Genomic DNA, 18962 nt, shown 5'->3' with positions numbered 1-18962 from the left:
AGAGAGGGCCTCTTCTCACCTCCTTCCCAAACACGAGAAGCCAGCTCGCACTCCTCTCCTGCAAGCGCCACATGTCTCTCGTGGATCCTGGGTCACAGACCTGGGAAGCTGAGAGCAGCAGGGTGGGTGGAAGGGGCACCCAACGGTGCCCTGTAGGTGAGGTAGTGCTCCAGGCAGCTGCCTACCTTACCTACTCCCACACGCTGGGCATGCATCACACTGTATAGACCACAGTTCACAAGCTAGGAAAGAATCATTGGTCGTTTTCGCACTTAGCGTTTGCTCCCCTTATTCCGCGGCGCAATTATGTCCGGATCATTTTTCTCGTTTTCCCACTAGTGACTCTTTGCGGAGTCGCCTTCCCTGAATCCCCGGCTCAAATCGTTTTCCCACTGGCATCGACTTGAGTTCGATGCCCTGTCAATCTTTTTTTTTTTTAAGCGCAAGTCTGGTTTCGTAATGACGTACTAACGTACTAATGTAACATCGAGCTGTTCCCTCCCCTTCTTTTCGTGGACAAACCGCATCACGTGTGCTGCTGCTGCTTATGGATTGGCTGCAGCTGTAGTATCCTCCACAGCCCGAAGAGAGAGAAATCGAGGGGTTTGTGTGTGTGTATGTGTGGCAGCTTCTTCCTTTCCCAGCCTCGCTCCCTCCCGGGTGGCGACGCTGGGATTTCCTCCGTGCTCTACTTCCCATTTTATACATTGCGATTTTGTGCAGGTCCAGAAATCCTGGTGGCACAGCTGAGGGAGGCATTGCCTTTTTAAAACACGCACACACATGAACGCTTTGGCCCGCGCCGGCACTAGATTCCCCCCCCCCAACATTGTATAACGCAACAGCGAAATAACGCAACTAAAGTCAATAATAATAAAAAAAAAATTCTAACGAAACCAATTGAAGTGGCAATTGAGGCTATTCCTACGGCGCCATCAACCCCATCCACCAGCACCAGCAGGCCGGCTGGCACTCGCAGCGGGCGCGCCAGGAGGAAGCCGCCGCCGCCGGGCTCCTCTCGCAGACGCACCGCAAAGGAGACGGCAAGCGGCGGGAGGTCAACGGGGAAAGCAGCGCCTGCACAGCCCGCCCACCCGGCTCCCTTCCGAGGTTTCCCGAGGGCGCCCAGCCTGCAGGAGAAGCGCTCGGCGCGCCTCTAGGCAGACGCAGCTTCGGGGCCCTGCAGCGCTTCGGGACAGCCCCCCCCCCAGACTGGCTGGAAAGAAAAGGGGGCTCCAGAGCGCAGCCGGCCCCGAGGGAGACGCAGCTCCTTTTCCTGCTTGGAAACAAACTTTACTTTTGGTGGGGCTGCGGCGGGGGGGGGGAGGGGCACCTCAAACCCAGAAGGCGCACCGGCAGACCGAGTTTGGGATGGTGCCGGGCAAAGAACGAAGGCACAGCGCGGCTCCCCGGGGACGTCGGTGGGGCATCCAACTCCTCTTTGTTTACTGTATGCCCCCACCCCACGCACCCTTCTCTCCCGCGCCTTGTTTGGTCTCCTTCTGCGCAGGAAACCCAAACAAGTCGACCTCTCCGCACCAAGCAGACGAAATAACGCAACTAAAGTCAATAATAATAATAAAAAATTCTAACGAAACCAATTGAAGTGGCAATTGAGGCTATTCCGGGAGGTTTTTTTTTTTTCTTTGTTAATTTCGAAATATCGCTATTACGCAAAACTGTGAAGTTTAAAAAAAAAATGGCCGCGCCGGCACTTTGGGGAAGCGCCGCGAAAGGCTGATGATTGGCCAAGGGGGTAGATGGGGTGGGAGGACGGAAAGGGAGAGGGTGCCGCCCACACAGCAGTCGATCCGGCGTGGATGGATTTCCCACAGAAAACTCCGCGGAGTAGATCCGGAGTGGATCCGGAGGTTTTCAAAAACTCCGGAAGGAGGTGGATCTAGATACTCCGGCGTGAAAACCCTGCGGCGCCGGAGCAAACCGCAGCGCCGGAGCAACAGGTGGGAAAACCAGGGAAAGATCCGGAGGTAAATGGGGTGCTACGCCGGAGTAAACGCTAGTGCGAAAACGGCCATTGTTTAAAATCACTGTTTACCACCCCCAAACAATCCATAGTTAATGGGATCAGCAGCATTCAGACCTCACAATCATTTGGAGCTGAATCAACCCATAGTTATTAAACCCATAGTTTATATACCTGAAGAATGCTTGAGACGAGGAAGAAAGTATTTAAAATCCTGATTGGTATGAATGTGCCGTTCCACAGCCATCTTGATTTCTGTGAAGAAGCAGGCCTGTAACTAGCTATCCTCCCCAGAGGTGTCAAAGCACAAGCAAAGGAAGCAGAAAAGTTAATCTTAGATGAGAACAGATGTCTCCAAAGGCATGTAGGTCCTACTGTTTGTATGTATGACAACGCATTGTTGGCTGGTTGTTATGACAACTCCAGGTGTTAAGAGGCTTATCTATGGGGGCCTGCTGTGCTTAAAAGTAGAGGAGAGCTGAGTGTGCTTGTGTGCATTGATGAATAGAAAGATGGAAGATGTGGAGGGGATTGATGAGATAGAGAAAAGCAATGGGGAGATAGATTACAGCCTTTCTTACCAAGCCTTCCTCACACTGAGCACCTTCCGAGTAGCCAGGTAAGCATTTTTTGTTCTTTTCCCTTCTGATTTTTCAGGTTTATACCTGTGATATAGGCTAGTCTCCAGTTTGGGCGGCTGAGTCTGGGTACAAATGCTAGGGTTGTCAGCTTTTGGCTTGGAGAAAGCAGAGTCTATGGGGTGGGACTCAGTGGGGATGTGATGCCATACAGGCCACTCTCTGAAGCTGCCATTTCCTCCTGGCAACTGATATATCTGTAATCTGGAGGTTGTAATTCCAACAGAACTCTGTGCCCTGTCTGGAGGCTGGCAATTGGAGCAAGTGCTGTTGTGGCTGGTCCTTGGAGCAAAAGTCTGAGGCCCTGACAGCTTTGAAGAGGGCATTTGGCATACACATGCTCTGGCTTCATGGCAAAGCCACTGGGCAGCTCAGGTAGTTGCAGCTGGAAGGTTTTCTGAGCAGTCTCTTGGGGGCACAAACTAGGGCTGCCAGTTCCAGGATGGAATGACCTGGAGATGAGGGGGTGGAGCCTCAGAAGGGCAGGGTTTATGGAGCAAGGACCTCAGTGGAGTATAATGCCATACAGTCCTCCTTCCAAAGCATCCATTTTCTCCATTATCTTTGTAGCGTGGAAATCAGTTGTAATCCAGGAGATCTCTAGCCTCTGCCTGGAGGTTGGCAACCCACACCCAAGTGTAGTAATAGGAAGCAGAGCGTGAGTATAAATGGGCAGTCTTCACAGTGGAGGAATGGGGAATTAAACCCGGTTCTCCCAGATAAGAGTCCGCACTCTTAACCACTACACCAAACTGGCTCTCCAGAACTTCCTTTGCCCAGTTCCCTGGATCGCTCAGGAAAGATACAAAGAAAGCACCTTCAAGACCAATGAGTGCTAACGTTTTAAGCATTTTTTATTTTAAGTTTTTAAAATCTTTAGTTGTGTTTATCTGTGCCCTTTATAAAGTTTATATTTCTACAACCTTGCATTACTTTTTCTGTAGGAAAAGCCCAGCTGGAACTCATTTGCATATAAGGCCACACCCCCTGGCTCCAAGCCAGCCAGAACTGCATTCCTGTGCATTCCTGCTCAGAAAAAGCCCTGCATTTAACCCAATAATAAAAATAATAATAATAATTGAGCAATGGACTGAAGTGGGTTTCATGCTTGCTGCTATGTAAATTTGAGTGTGGGGTTCCCCCCCCCCCCAGTAACAGATTGAAAAGATCTACCCTACTGGAACCTGTAATTATGGTATACTAGCAGTGAGCTTAGCACACATTACAGTCTGAGTTCCAATCACCTAGGTAAGCAAAAAGAACAAACCATTTTCTGTTTTATTCGGGGTGGTTTCCCCCCATGATATTAATAAAATCTTTCATATTGCAACATAAAATGGATTCTAATTAAAACGAATGTGTTGTACCGTTGGGCAAATGAGCACCCATTACCACGGCCAATGGGATTTAGTGATCCATACAATAAACAGACAATATCTGTCCCATAGAGTCTCCAGACTCATCAGCATCTGGCATTTTGCCTCACCCCAAAGGTTTGCCCCCATCCATTATCTCACTATAGTGCATGGCAAGGACATCATCAGGAGTGATCAAAAAAGAAATAACAGCTTCACCATCATGGCCACAACTGTGTTACCATTTATCCCACCCAAAAAAATGCAAGGTGATGAATAACTATTGTTCATTATCATTACATAGGTAAGAGACATGTTGTCAGCTTCCAGGTCATGCTGGAGATCTCCCAGAATTTCAGCTGATTTCCAGACTACAGAGAAAATGGCATATCTGAAGTAAGATCTGACCTTCAAAAAGCTTAAGCTGGAGTATATTTTCTTAGTCCTTAACTGGGCTTTTTTGGTAGAAAAAGCCCAGCGGGAACTCATATGCATATTAGGCCACACCCCCTGGCATCACCATTGTTACACATAGGGCTTTTGTAGAAAAAGCCCAGCAGGAGCTCATTTGTATATTAGGCCACACCCTCTGACACCAAGCCAGCCGGAACTGCGTTCCTGTGCTTTCCTGCTCAAAAAAAAGCCCTGGTCCTTAAGGAATCACTGGATGGCTGTCTTTTTTCAAAAGACTTCCTGTTGAAATTGTTGAATGAAGTTCCTGATTTTTTTGCTATAGACTCTGCTGCAGTTTCTTTGTCAATTTTTTGTGTGTGTGTGTATGTACATTTTAACAGTGTAACTTTTGACTTTATTGCCTAAATTTCTGGCTGACATCCTTAAATTTAATTCTGACCATGTTTGAATGCATCTGTAAGCTCGGTTTTATCTTGATTTTATCTCCAATGTTTAAATTTTTATATTCTGTGTATTTTTATCTGATTCTATTATGCCATTAAAGGTTTGGTATGGACTTTATTGCCTATTGAGGTTTGTGAACCATTGAGGCTTAGAGTGGTGGAGTCAGGTTAAAAATGTTTTGATAAATAATTAAATAAGTAACTAGACCATAAGATTTTGCTGTAAATATTTATTAGTGAAAATTAAAGTTGCCTTTGAAAAATAATTCCTCCACATCTTATTTTGAAAGTCCAAATTCTAAAAGCATGTCAAATTCTGAATGTTTCAGCTCAATCTTAAGAATCTCGGGGGGGTGGGTTACCCCATAATATAGTTGGGAAGGGCTAAATTAGGGTTGCAGGGCCTATTAACCAGTGGAAAACAGGGGTTGGACATGGGGGGCGGCCATCGGCAACATCGTAACATCACTTCCAGGGGAAACCTGGATGTGACATCAGTCCTCTTTAGAATTCAGCAACAACTGGCATAACTTTTGGGTTTTCCCTGAAAGAGACATCACACCATTGGGCTGATGGCCATTTTTTGGTTTGCTTACTTTGCTTCTGCTGCCACACTCAATGGCAGTGGTAAATGGGAGCCAGGGGCAGGGAATCCTCCATTCCCACTGGGGGTTTAGCAGCCCTAGTTTGCCTACACAGCGTAGTTTTAAGCAGTTACACTTTTTAAAAACAGATATAGAAGGGTTAACCTCTGTTTGGGATTGCAGTTATAGAGTATCACACTTCTCAAAATCAGTTTGTGTTGGATGCCCTACAGGATCACATCTTCTGTTTGACATCTTCTCAAAACAGGTAACCACTGCCCTTAGATATCATTTTGTTGTAGATTTTGATATAGACATCATGTCTATTTTGGAAAGTGTGTGACACACAGAGAAAGAGAGATGGGAGAGAAATGAGTTATGTGAGAGGTAAGACAAGATCACATAAACTATATATTTATCAGTAGCTCAGGCCTCAAAGCCTCCTCCATTGAAATGCACACAGTCTCCTTACTTCCTGACTGGAATGCTTTCAGGAACTCATGCATACCGCTTGACAAAGACAGAAGGTGGGACTAGTGTGCTTTTGAGAACCAATAGATTGGCCGTGTTAGCCAGAAAAATGGATTTTGATTATAGGTCTTGTTGAGAAACATGTCATTGTACCCAGGTGTGTACAGTTAGGAACAACAGCATTGCTGGAGGGTTGTCTCTGGCTCCTTTTGAAGCACAAAGCAATAGCTGCAATCCCAGAAGGCAAAACAGCTTGGAGGGCATTTTGGTAGCAGCCATTAGATTGAACAGGAAATGAATACATCTATCAGCAATGTCAGGATGGGGGCAGGATGTCCCTTAATTACACAAGGAGTGAGAATGATGCTTCCCATTTGGCTGTCTTCTCTCTCTCTCCTCCATTCTCTCTCTCTCTCTCTCTCTCTCTCTCTCTCTCCCTGTATCCCCCCATGCTGAAGAAACACACAAGTTAGCCCAGCAGGAAAGCAAAATACAGACTTGGAATTTCAGTGGGGAGAAGGAATAATCCCAGAACAGGAAAAAATCAATGGGGCACTTCCCAGACCAATGCAGTGTCATTAAATTGGTTGTCAACAGAATGAAGGAACTCTTACAGTCTGCTTGTATTGTTCAACATGATAAAATGCAGTTCTCCTACACATTCAAGATGCAGGATGCTGTGAACGTCACAGTGAATAGGTTTGGCTGGCAAACGTAACCATGTTCAACAGCTATAATCAAATGTGAGCTGAGCCCAGAACCAGCGTCAGCAAAAAGGCAGAGCAGATGCTGAAGACTGAGGGCTTCCTAGGGCTAACTTAATACCCCTAGGAATACCCAGTGAAATGACTGGGTTCCTTTTATAAAACAAAAGTCCAGCAGTACCTTAAATACTGCCATTTGCCATTACGAATTTCACCAGAATCCCTCTCTAAGTGCTGTGAAGAGTAGAGATTCATGTTTCAAGTTACTGTAGCCCAGGGACCATAAAGGTAAGGCGTAATAAAACAAACTCAAAAGCAACAATTCACATCAAGCCTTGACTCTCCCCAAAATATAAGATTTCCCAGTATGATTTTTCTTCTTCACATATCTATAGGGATGCAGAGCTCTGCTGCTGGTCTTCAGCTCAGGGTGTAAGAGGTACAACTGGGAACATAGAATTTCCCCTCACCCCACCCCACAATTTCCTAGAGCATCCTCATGTGATATGCCCAGTGCACTACATCACTTCTGGGAGACGTCATCACACTGCATACATGAGAAAAAAGTCCCCCATAGGCAGCCAGTGGAGATTTGGCAACCCACAACTGACCCAAGTTTACCCTGCTGGCTTCATGTAGGGTAGTCAGGAATAAAACCAGGTTCTCCCAGATTAGTGATCGCACACTTAACCGCTACACCAAACTATAGCAACATGCTAAACCAGTGTGGTAAGAACATAAGAGAAGCCATGTTGGATCAGGCCAATGGCCCATCCAGTCCAACACTTTGTGTCACACAGAGACCAAAAAAACCTAGGTGCCATCAGGAGATCCATCAGTGGGGCCAGGACACTAGAAACCCTCACACTGTTGCCCCTCCCAAGCACCAAGAATACAGAGCATCACTTGCCCCAGACAGAGTTCCAACAATACGCTGTGGCCAGGGCTCTTTTTCTAGCAGGAGCTCCTCTGCTTATTAGGCCACATCCCCTGATGTAGCCAATCCTCCAAGAGCTTACAGGGCTCTTAGTACAGGGCCTGCTGTAAACTCCAGGAGGACTGGCTATATCAGGGGGGCATAGCCTAATATGCAGAGGAGCTCCTGCTAGAAATAGAGCCCTGGCTGTGGCTAATAGCCACTGATGGACCTCTGCTCCATATGTTTATTGAAACCCCTCTTGAAGCTGTCTATGCTTGGTATAGCATGTCAGACTAGGATTTGGGAGATCCAGGTTCAAATCCCCACTCTGCCTTGGAACCTTGCTGGATGATGAGTCAGCTCTCTCAGAGCTCCTTCAACTCCACCTACCTTGGAGAGAATAGGGTTGCCACTGGGTAGGAAGGTGGGGTATAAATGAATAACATAAAATAAACCACATTCCACTGAAAGCCAAGCACTTACCCTATGGTTCTCTCCACTGAGTGATGATATTCTGTGTTGCTGTCATGCAACTAGGAAAGCAATAATTAAGCGGATTTCTTTTTACCAGAGTAAGTAAATTGAAATAGAAAAGGATTGGTTAAAGAAGAAAAGATAGAACAAAAGGGGACAGGCCAAATAGAAGGGGCCATGGAGAGAGAATAAAGGGGGGCTGGTTACATTCTTGTCATGCAGAGTCCATGAAAACCTGGAACTGGCCAGAGATGAGCCTCAGACCTCCTCGCCTGGCCACCATCTGGCTCAAACAGCTTTGTGGGCTATGCTGTAACTGTGGTGGTTGAGCTTCATTTTCTTCTGCCTCGGCAAGCCACTTTTTCATCTGCACAGTAGGTGAAACTGATTCTCCCTCAGGGTCTTGGGTGGCTGTGTCTGGTAATTAAATGACACAGGGGGTGGGTACTACAAAGCCAGTACAGCTGTGCAGAAACGTTGATGTATAAAATAATCTTGATAATAACACAAATTAAATGAGCAGTGAATGGCAACTCTGCTTTTTATAAAAATGAAATGTTTACACTCATTGGCTGACTGTTTAATTTGCTCATTTCTTAGTTTATATAATTGGCTGTCAATTGTCAAGCAGTGATGACAGCTTTGTGGGGACATCCTACTGTCAGGATGTCTGAGAACATGTATGCATGTGTGGCTAATCACCCTGTACTGTACTGTTTGAATATGCAAAAAGTAATCCAATGGACAGGCTGGAGCTGCTTGCAAACAATCAAACTATACAGTGAAAAACTGGCTCCTTTATTGCAACCAGTGACCAGAACATGTGCCGTACTGATGGGGATTCAAGCATCCCTATTCAAGACCACTTAACATGGATTAATTATCTTTTTATGCTCTTTAAAGTGCCTCCTTTCTTCTTTGGCGTTGGAAACCACATGTGTCATTTGGTGACAGGCCTCCTTCATTCAAACCTGTAAAGGTAAAGTCTTCATGGATATAAATATGTCGACAGACAAACAAGCCAACAAAGAGGGCTAAAGACAGGCATATGGTTCAGAAGGACAAGGAGCTATTCAGTGGCAACATCATGGAAGAGTGAAAGATGTAAATGATCATTGCCGTTTTTATATATCCTAGCACAAAGCTATTGTTCGATTGATATCAGGCGTCAGCAAAAGGTATAGCTTCGTTGCCATGTCTTTCTGCTTAGATAGAGAAATACACCTCTTTACTTGAAGATCAGTGTTTTGTGCATGGAACCAGCCAGGCAAGAGGATGAGGGATCATGAGATCAATTCCTGGCTTACCAAAACTTTTGTGGGCTCATTGCCACACATTAACTAAAAAGTTTCATCTGGGAGAAAAACCCACTCAGAGCTGCATTTCCATAACAGCCAGTTTTGCTGAATCCTTGGTGTCCATTTTGCTGATTTTCATTTTGCATCAGTAATGTCAAGCCTTTTCAGTGATTTTCCCATCCTTTATATTTAATTCATTTGTCAGAATGAAATTAATTCTGGTCCACATTCCATACCTAGAAACTGCTAGATTCAGCATGCAAACATGAGACTTTTAAAAAACGTTACAATCACACAAATCAGGAGCCCACACATCATTCATATCTTCCTGATATGCTTAGGAAGAGAGACAATGCCTTCACAGTTCCAGTACATATGGACTTACCACTGGATTTTTGAAGGTTTGTGTTTATGAAAGATATACACACATAGTCAATAAGTGCATTGTCCTTGTTCATACATTATGGTGTCCATGTGCATTGGAATAATAATAGAAAATATGTACTGCCATTATGTGACATTGGTGGGCTCTTGGTACACTTGACTGAAATATCTGAAAAGTATATTTTTGATTGAAGACAGCAATGGGTACCATCTTATCTGGCTCTCCCCCACCCCCCATCTTGCAGGAGGATAATACATACTGTATTTATATGGTGCCATCTACTCTTTAATTATAACTTGATTGTTTTAACTCTGGTTTCATATTGTACTTTGTTGTTGTTAACCACCCTGAGCCTTGTGAACTCAGGGAAGAGCAGTGTATGAACTGAAATTATAAATAAATACTTTCTACAACAGTTTACAACATGGATATGGATCTGAGTTCATTCATTACCCTCTCTCCTGGGCTTCTTCTTCATGAGTAGCACCTGTTATCTCTTCCCACCTGTTGTTTTCTGCATAAGAAACACATATACAACCATGCTATTGTTTTTTCCCCTGCAAAAGCCAAGGAGAAAGCAGAAAACAGAGAACTACAGGGAGCTTCTTGTGGTTTTGAGCTTGTAGTTCACTGCGACACAGTTGACCCATAATGAGGAGATCTTTGTTTCCTGCCCCCATCACTCCTCTTTCTCACTTTTCAAAAACAGGGATAAATCTTCCCATCACCACCAACTTCGCCAGGGGCTAGGACACTGCTGTTAATTAAAAATTGCAGAGTGCTTTGCAATCCTGAACAATTCCAGCATTATCTGATTCACATTTGCAGTAGCTGCTGTTCCCATTAAATCCTTCAAAGCATTCTAGACAATGGAGAGGACTGGAGGAGGAGGAGGAAGAGGAGGGGAAGAAGCCTGTGCCACAATTAATTCATCTCCCTTCTTATTTCCAGTCTTCAAAACTATGAGGCTGCTGCTTCAAGAGCTGCTGACACTTTCCACAGAAAGCCTTGAGAGACACACTTTGTGTCAAGATAATTCTGCTTATATAACACACCCCTGGCTTTATTTTCCCACTGCATTTCAACATGAAGAGAAATTTGCATGAAAAGAGGGTCCCCCCCCCCTTCAGCACTGATGAAATATGCTTGCCTCCACTTGCTGCTGTTGATGACCCCATTCCACAGCCCTCAGGAAATGGCCATTGTGCTCAGCTATGGTCTTCACCACAGTTATTTATGCTCTAAGGGCAGTTGTAGGACATACAGCCAGTCTGAACACACCAACACCCAGAATTCCACATACCCAGGCCAGAATAATGGCACCCAGAAGCTTACAGTGTAGCTCAGCTGAACCAGTTTGGTTTAGGGTTGCCAAGTCCAGGTTGGCAAGTTCCTGGAAATTTGGGGGTGGAGCTTGGAGATGATGAGGTTTGGGGAGGGGAGGAACCTCAGTAGGGCATAATGCCATAGAGTCCACCCTTGAAAAATGCCATTTTCTCCAGGACAACTGACCTCTGTAGTATGTAGAGCAATTGTAATTCTGGGAGACTTCCAGACCCCACCTGAAGATTGGTAGCATTAGTTTTGTAGGATCTGGTTTAGCAAAAGCTGAATATCTTGATCATTCTTGGGTGCTATCACATGGAGGTCCAATCCGAACAGCCTCCTATAGTAGAGTATATTAAGCACAAGTTCTTTGCACTAAGAACTCCAAAAGAACTCCATTAACTCTACTTGGAGACAGGAGAGAGAGTAATAAAGAAGACCCAAAGAAACTACAATAGAGTTGCCAGGTCTGTGTTGGAAAATATCTGGAGACTTTGGGAGTAGATCTGGGAGAAGGCAGGATTTGGGGAGGGGAGGTGCAATGCCATAGAGTCCACCCTTCAAACCAGCCATTTTCTCCAGGGGAACTGATCTCTGCCAGCTGGGGATCAGTTGTAAAAGCAGGAGATTCTCCAGGACCCACCTGGAGGCTGGCAACCCAAACAATCTTACAAAAAAGAAATTTGCTTTTACATTTTCTGCTAGCTTGTGCAAAGACACAACCCACTAGCTTCAGAAAAACAACGACAAATCTTCAAGACACAGCAAGATTTGTTATTATTTTACAAACATTACCAAAATGGGGCCATTAGGCAATGGTCGAACAACTGCTTTGTATGTAGAAGGCCTCAGGTTCAATGCCGTGTTTCCTGATTAAAAAGATACTCTAGGAAAAATACCCCACAAAAGGCAAACAAGGGGCTAGAGAAGCCTTCCTAAAGCTAAAGCATTTGAGACTTTTTATTTGCTCAAAGGACAACTAAGTGGGGAACAGATAAAAGTTTATCTCATTATGCATTGTGTGGACAGAAATAATTCCTTCTCATAGCTCTGGGACACAGGGTCACTCAATGAAATGGATTGCCAATAAATGGAGCACTGAACAAAGAAATTACTTCTTTATACAATGCATAATTAACCTTTAAAAAGCCCTAAACAGCTGATTTCTAAAGGACCTGCAGTATTGTCTCTGAACATATGAACCTGCCTAAGATTTCTGATTAGTCAGTGGTGTACAGTTGTAAGAACCTATGTAGCTCTTCCCAGATTAAGAAGTGCACAGGTTGGATGGATCTACATCCTGTATGCTATCTAACAGTTAGACTGTGAGCTACGGGTTCTGTTCGGTTCCCATGCACGTAGGGCCTAGTCCAGATCACATATATGGCACACAAGGAGCGCCATTCTCCCTCCAGTTCCATTTTCCAAGCCAGAAATGGTCTGGGCCAAGGGGTGTTTGATAGACTCAGAAATTTAGCCTGAGTAGCTGGAGACCAGGCTTGCAGCTATTGGCTGAAATGCTCCCTAGCAACTAAAAAGTAGCAAAATGAGAAGCCTTGCAAAGAACACCTCAGGAATTGTTAGTTCTATCTGGGGGAGTCTTCAGATAGAGAAGTTTTCAGAGAGAGTCTGAAGTGAAGACTGTGGACTTAGGCCGGTGTTGTGTGGGGACAACTAGACAAGGAGCTGAGAGCAGCCAGTGGTTGAGTTCCTTGTGGAGACAGAGCTGGGCTTAGCTTCTATCTGTGAGAGAGTTTGAAGCCAGAAGTGGAAAAACCAGGCACCTTCTCTGAAGGAAACTCTCTGTGGGAGATCTGCCCACACATCAGGCAGTCTCCTGTATGCAAACTGAGATCACACAAACACACAGAAGGGAGAACTGGATTCAGGTGGTCAGCAGGGTTACCCAAGAAAACTAGTTAGGGCTGAGATACACAAGGTGTGAGTCCTGGAAGCTAGTGTGAGAAGGTCTGTGATGGAGAATTGATCTGGCACCAGTCAGGAGTTCTCTATGTGTGTGTGGAAGGTGTAAGTTTGTTATTTTTATTATTTGAATAGCCAAAGCCTAGAGCTATAACAGCGGTTCTGAGAAGCATTATAAGTTCCCTGAAGGCACTGCCTGCCTGTCAAAGAATTCAGTTGAATCCTGAAGTCTGCCTGTTTGTTGTTTTAAAAATATTCTGCCAGTGTTATATATTTTTGTATTTTACCTCAGCCTGAAAATACTCTGCATTTAGTATTTGATTATTTGCCAACCATCTGCCTGTCAACTGATTCATTGTTATTGATTAATTATAATCAATATTATTTTATCTCTATCCCTCGCCTTTTGTTATCTAATAAATCTTTGTTGTGGTTTTTTTAATTTAAAACCATCTGGTGCCTATTTTTGAGAATTCTGATAGGCTTTCTGTGTGTGTGTCTGAGGGAATGTGACCGGGGAGAAATTTATTGCAAACTCTGACCGTTCCCTCACCCGTTAGGAAAACCCATGAGTGCACACACTGGTTTCCCCAATGGCCAAACAGGTCCATCCAGGACTGTTTTAGGACTGAGAATACACAGAAATATAGCCAACCTAAACAAATTGGCAGCCATTAACATTGCTATAGACTAATTAGATTAACATCCAATGGTAGAATTTTTTTAAACACAGCATGTATTGATTACCAATTTATATGATATATAACTGATTTAACTGTCAATATAAACAACTGTCTACCAAGTACAGCAGTGGTACAGAAAGGACGGGGGAAGTACATTGAGTTGTGTGAGAACACACACATGCACAAAAAACTGAAAGTGCTGTACTGAACTGTTAAGAAGGGATATGCTAAAGTAACCTACCAAAAAAAACATTACCAGGCCAATACACAATGAACTGTCTGCTGAAAAATCGGCAGCCTTATCCCAACTGGCAAAAAGGACATGAGCCAAAGTTCACCAAACCTGTGAATGTTCAAGTTCAAAACAAAATCTATAAATAAAATCCACTATAAATATAAAGCCAACAAACTCTGAGCGCAGCAGCACAAGCCATGCAGTTTCTCCACCGCCACCCCACCCCACCCCCCATCATGGCCAGATTCAAACATCTCTTCTTTATTGTATTGACTTTTTTCAACACAAACTAAAGATTACAGCTGAGAGATGGGGAGGAGTGTGAGAATGTGCATGCATAGAGCATCTACAATCCGTTTTTGATAGTTCAAAAAAAGCAAACTCCTCTCCCCCACAACGCACAATGGAGTCTGCTTGTAATTTGTGAACCAGGTGAACAGAGAGGTGAACAAGAATCTCTGGTTAAAGGTGCCATGTTTGTTCTGAACAGAAGCCTGCAGGTGAACATTTTTGAACAGGGGTGGGCACACGGAGAGCTCTTCAGCCTACAAGATGGACTGACAGCCTAGGAAAGAGGAGAATAGATACTCAGGCCTCTGAATTCAGGAGAATAATTAAGAAAGAAATGGGAGACTGAAGGCTCAAAAGAGAGGGAGAGAATAAGCATGGAGAGAGAAAGCAATGAAAGAATAAAGAAGGCAAGGAGGAAAGAGTTCAGAGACATCAAAGACAAGAGGAAGCCCACAACTACCCCTTGTGGCCTGCACAGCTGGGAAGCATCTATGTCCCACTGAACAGCTGAGGTGACTCAGCTGGTGCCTCAGGCCCAGAGCTGTGGGCTGGCTCTAGATGTATAAATCATGCCAGTCAGCTGAAAGGGGAGGGAGGGAGGAGATCATCCTTCCAACAGGGCATGTTTCTGAGGAGATGAAAGAGCCCTGACAACCTGAGGACATGAGCAAAGCCACCTTTGATTAAAAATTTACAGGTGCTCACTTTCCTTTCACCTTCCTTTGCTCTTGTTCCAGTTAGCTACAGAAGAGCCTTGTCTTCTCATAGGCCAGAGCACAGCTTGAGAAAGAACAGAAGATTGTGGAACCATTTTCTGCTTTCACACCAGTAGGATATGCTCTTTGGGAGGGGTCTACTCATATTAGACTGCTCTGTTGAATAAAATAGGCTACTAGACCAGCTATGAGGGACAGAGCTTTTTAAACATGTGAGTGTGTATACACATTTCCATGAAGAAGCAAGTGGTAGTCAAGTATGCAGTCATTACTACCCGTTAGCTTGTTGCATGAACTCTGTCCCCAAGAATCAGTGGTTTGTGATAGGCAAGATACATTGGCAATCAGATCTGCCTAAGGAAACAAAGAGCAGCAGGCATTGCTAGTACAAATACAATGATGTGTACCTCAGGAATTCATTAAATGCAATGTCCATTATTTGACTTTACCAAGCTGGATCTGCACCTTTGTGTGTTCAGGAAGTGTGATGGGTTCTTCACACACATGTCTTATTTTGTAAACATTTCAGCACCTTGAGGTGGAACATTCTTCTGAGGCACAATCAACTCAAGAGACTCTATTGTGTATGACCCCACAGAAATGTAAGGCAACTTGAGAGATTCTCTGTGGAGGTGCTTTTTCTGTAGCTTTTTCTAAGAGGGGTGGCAACAATCTCATGAGCAGCTTGCTAGGGAAGCTGGGTCCTTGGTTGAGTACGGTTAGCACTGGGTTGGGTCCCTGTGGATCCAGAACATACTGCAAGGCCAAACTCTTTGCAGCAAAAGCAGCTTCTTCCAGCTCTGGCTTTCCTTAACATTCAATCATCCAGGTAGGCTTCAGGTTGACTGAGCAATTCCTGCTCAACTGCCAAAGATTCTCTGGGATTGATTTAGTCTGACTGGCCTCTAATAGCTTGTCCTGCAATTAATCTAGTGTCTACATGACACACTCAATCTGTCTCCCTTACAGCCTCTCTTGCACCCTCTAATCAGCCATCCATTACTTTTATAGGAAGCAGGGCAGCCTCCCATCCATCTCTCACATACCTTTCAAGGTAACTTGAGCTTTTAACCCTTGCTGGGGCATGGTTGAGTTCTCAAAGAAAGATCCCCTCCGATTGATGTTGGTCACATCTACTAGGGGAATAGGGCAAATGAGAGACTTCTTGGGGCTTCTGCTTCTCTCCCTGCCCCCCCCCCACAGACTCATGCCAGAGGGCAACAACCAGATCAGATCTGCTGATTCTTCCTGCAAGCAAGTGGGAAAGATGGCACTTGCAAAAATGACTTTAGCATCCAAAAGGGGACAAAACCCACTCTGGTACTTAAATGAATGAATGCAACACAAGAGGAGCTGAATTTATCAGATGCATGAAGGAAAGAGACAAGAACAGTAAACATTTCTGAGTCCTGCCCCGACCCACAATTTTTGCATTAGTAACTGAGCTTATGCCTTTGTGGGAAGAGCAAAACATAGTACTTTGACACATAGTTTTCAAGCCAACAATGGCACTCAACACAACCCAGACCTTGAAACTCTACAAGAGGCATCCACTGGACAATAATATATTCAGCATCAGTCTACGTATGTTTACTCAGAAGCAAATCCTACTGAGTTCAATGAGACTTTCATTTGCTGGTGCAGATTACTAGCATCTGTAGTCCCAAACCCACATTTGCTGAGATAAATAGAAAGACAGAGGCCTTCCCTACAGGACGGAATCTGCAGGTAGGAATGAGGCATATTTAATTCCTAATATACATGCAAATATACCATGGAAAGAATGGAGGCAAGGTAAACCTGAGATCTTTTAGACCTGGGAGAACAAAATGTAAGGGGGTTATTCCCACCCTGTTCCATCCCCAGAGAAAAGTGCACAGCCCATTTCTCCTTGCCCTCTTTCCTATGTGGCTCAGCAGTCACTTTTTTGTCTGCCTTACTCTGTACATGAGTAGACCTTTGTTCTCTGAAGACTCTTTCTTCCTCCCTACATGGCCCAGCGGCTTCTTCCGATATTGCTACCTTCCGTACTCAGAGGAATACCAGTTCACGCTTGGAAAATTCCTGGAGACTGGAGGGGAAAGGTGTTCAGTGATGTGATGCTCAAAGCTGCCATTTCCTCTGAGGGAACTGGCCTCAGTAAATCAGTTGAAATTCCAGGAGAACTCCAAGGTGCTGCCTTGAGGCTAATAATCCTACCTCAGAAGTACACTCCCACCTACCCCCTTCCTTCCCCTGTCATAGCCCTGGTCTTGCATGTGGGAGTTTTAGCAAGGTTTGAGTGCCCTCGGAGGTCTCCCTCACTGCTATTTCCACCTTCAGCCAAGGAAAAATAGCTTGGGAGAATTTATGGGTGAGTGACGTTTAAGCACCATACAGCTGCTGAATCCCCTGCAAGGACTCCTGAACATTATACTGCACAATGAGGGATGTCAATTAGACTGGAGGAAAATGTCTTGTCCTTTTAACAGAGGCTCAACAGCATTTTATTTACCAGATTTTATTTACAATCAAGTGGCCATTTCCACACATACATTTTTTAAAAATATATATTTTTTGAAAAGTAGCCATTTCTGCACATTAAGCTTTTGTTAAAGGGGCCTGGATAGCTAAGGCTAGCCCGGCCTCATAAGATCTCAAAGGCTAAGCAGGGATAGCCCAGGCAAGAATTTGGATGGGAGGCCTCCAAGGAATGCCAGGGCCAGGATGCAGAGGCAGGCAATACGAAGCCATCTCTCAGCCTCTCTTGCCTTGAAAACCTTACAAGACTTCCATAAATCAGTAGTGACTTGACAGCAGTTTCCACCAGCATCAAAGGGACAGGACATTTGTTCTACCACCTTAGGAACCCCCATAATCCCCTCATGACATCTAGTTCTGCTCAGAAACTTTCAGAAGCATTCCACTAGCTGCTTGCCTACTTCCCTGAGATGCTCTAAAGAGAGATGAACATTACCATCCCCATATTGGGCAGGCAGATGCTGGGGGGCCAGATGCTGACAGAGAAGGGCTCATCTATGCCCCCCTGCCCCCATCAAGACAGACAGGAAGCTTCTTAGCTTGAGTGCCTCTCATCCCGCCCAGCCACTCTTCCTTCGATTAAAGCTCCTTGGTGCATCTTCTTCCAGCTCTGGATCTCTGCCTAAATCTCGAGGAATTGCCCCTGCGGGACTCTGTTCTCAATACTTCACTCCAGTGCATGCTTCCATCATTCTTATATCTTTCAGGACATTACGCTAATTGTGATGGATGTTTTCTTTGTTCTTGTGTGGAGAGATGATGAAGCCCAAATGTAAGGTAATGTGTCTATTAAAGATTTAAAATAGCCCAGGCGTCTGGCAAACCCTCTGTTGGCTGACAGCTTAGTTTATTGTGTGTCTACTTTGGTGGGGCAGAACAAGGTCTTGGGGAGACATTAGCTGCATCTGGCTTAGTATAAGAGCCAACTGTGCTTGTGTTTTGTGCGTGCATATTAGAAAAGCTTTGATTTTGGGAGCCAGACACCCACATGACAAGCCTGATCCTGCCAGTAGGCTCTACCCTATTACCCTACTTTTTATCCTTCCCAGAAAGCCATATGTTTGTCAGAACCGTCCTAAACAGAAGTCAGTGGTATTTTAGAAGAGTGTAACACTGCTTAGGACTGTATTGTTATAGAACTAGCACATAGTGGTTAAACTAGCACTACTGTTGGTGAGACACAAGTTCAAACCCTCTTTCAGCTGTGAAGTTCATTGAAGGACCTCGGGCCAGTAACTTTCTATCAACTTAATTCGCCTTTAAGGGTTGTTGTGTGGGTAAAACGGAGAACCAAGCATGCTACTGTGAGCTCTTCAGAGGAAGGTAAAAAAGGTAAAGGTAGTCCCCTGTGCAAGTACTGAGTTGTTGCTGACCCATGGGGTGACGTCAAATCATGACATTTTCTTGGCAGACTTTTTATGGGGTCATTTGCCATTGCCTTCCCCAGTCATCTACACTTTACCCCCAGCAAGCTGGGTACTCATTTTATCGACCTTGAAAGGATGGAAGGCTAAGTCAACCTTGAGCTGGCTACCTGAACCCAGCTTTCGCCAGGATCAAACTCAGATCGTGAGCAGAGAGCTCGGACTGCAATACTGC

The sequence above is a fragment of the Heteronotia binoei genome, chromosome 12 (genome assembly GCF_032191835.1).
Source record: "Heteronotia binoei isolate CCM8104 ecotype False Entrance Well chromosome 12, APGP_CSIRO_Hbin_v1, whole genome shotgun sequence".
Lineage (NCBI taxonomy): Eukaryota > Metazoa > Chordata > Lepidosauria > Squamata > Gekkonidae > Heteronotia > Heteronotia binoei.
Note: the sequence above shows the minus strand (reverse complement) of the source record.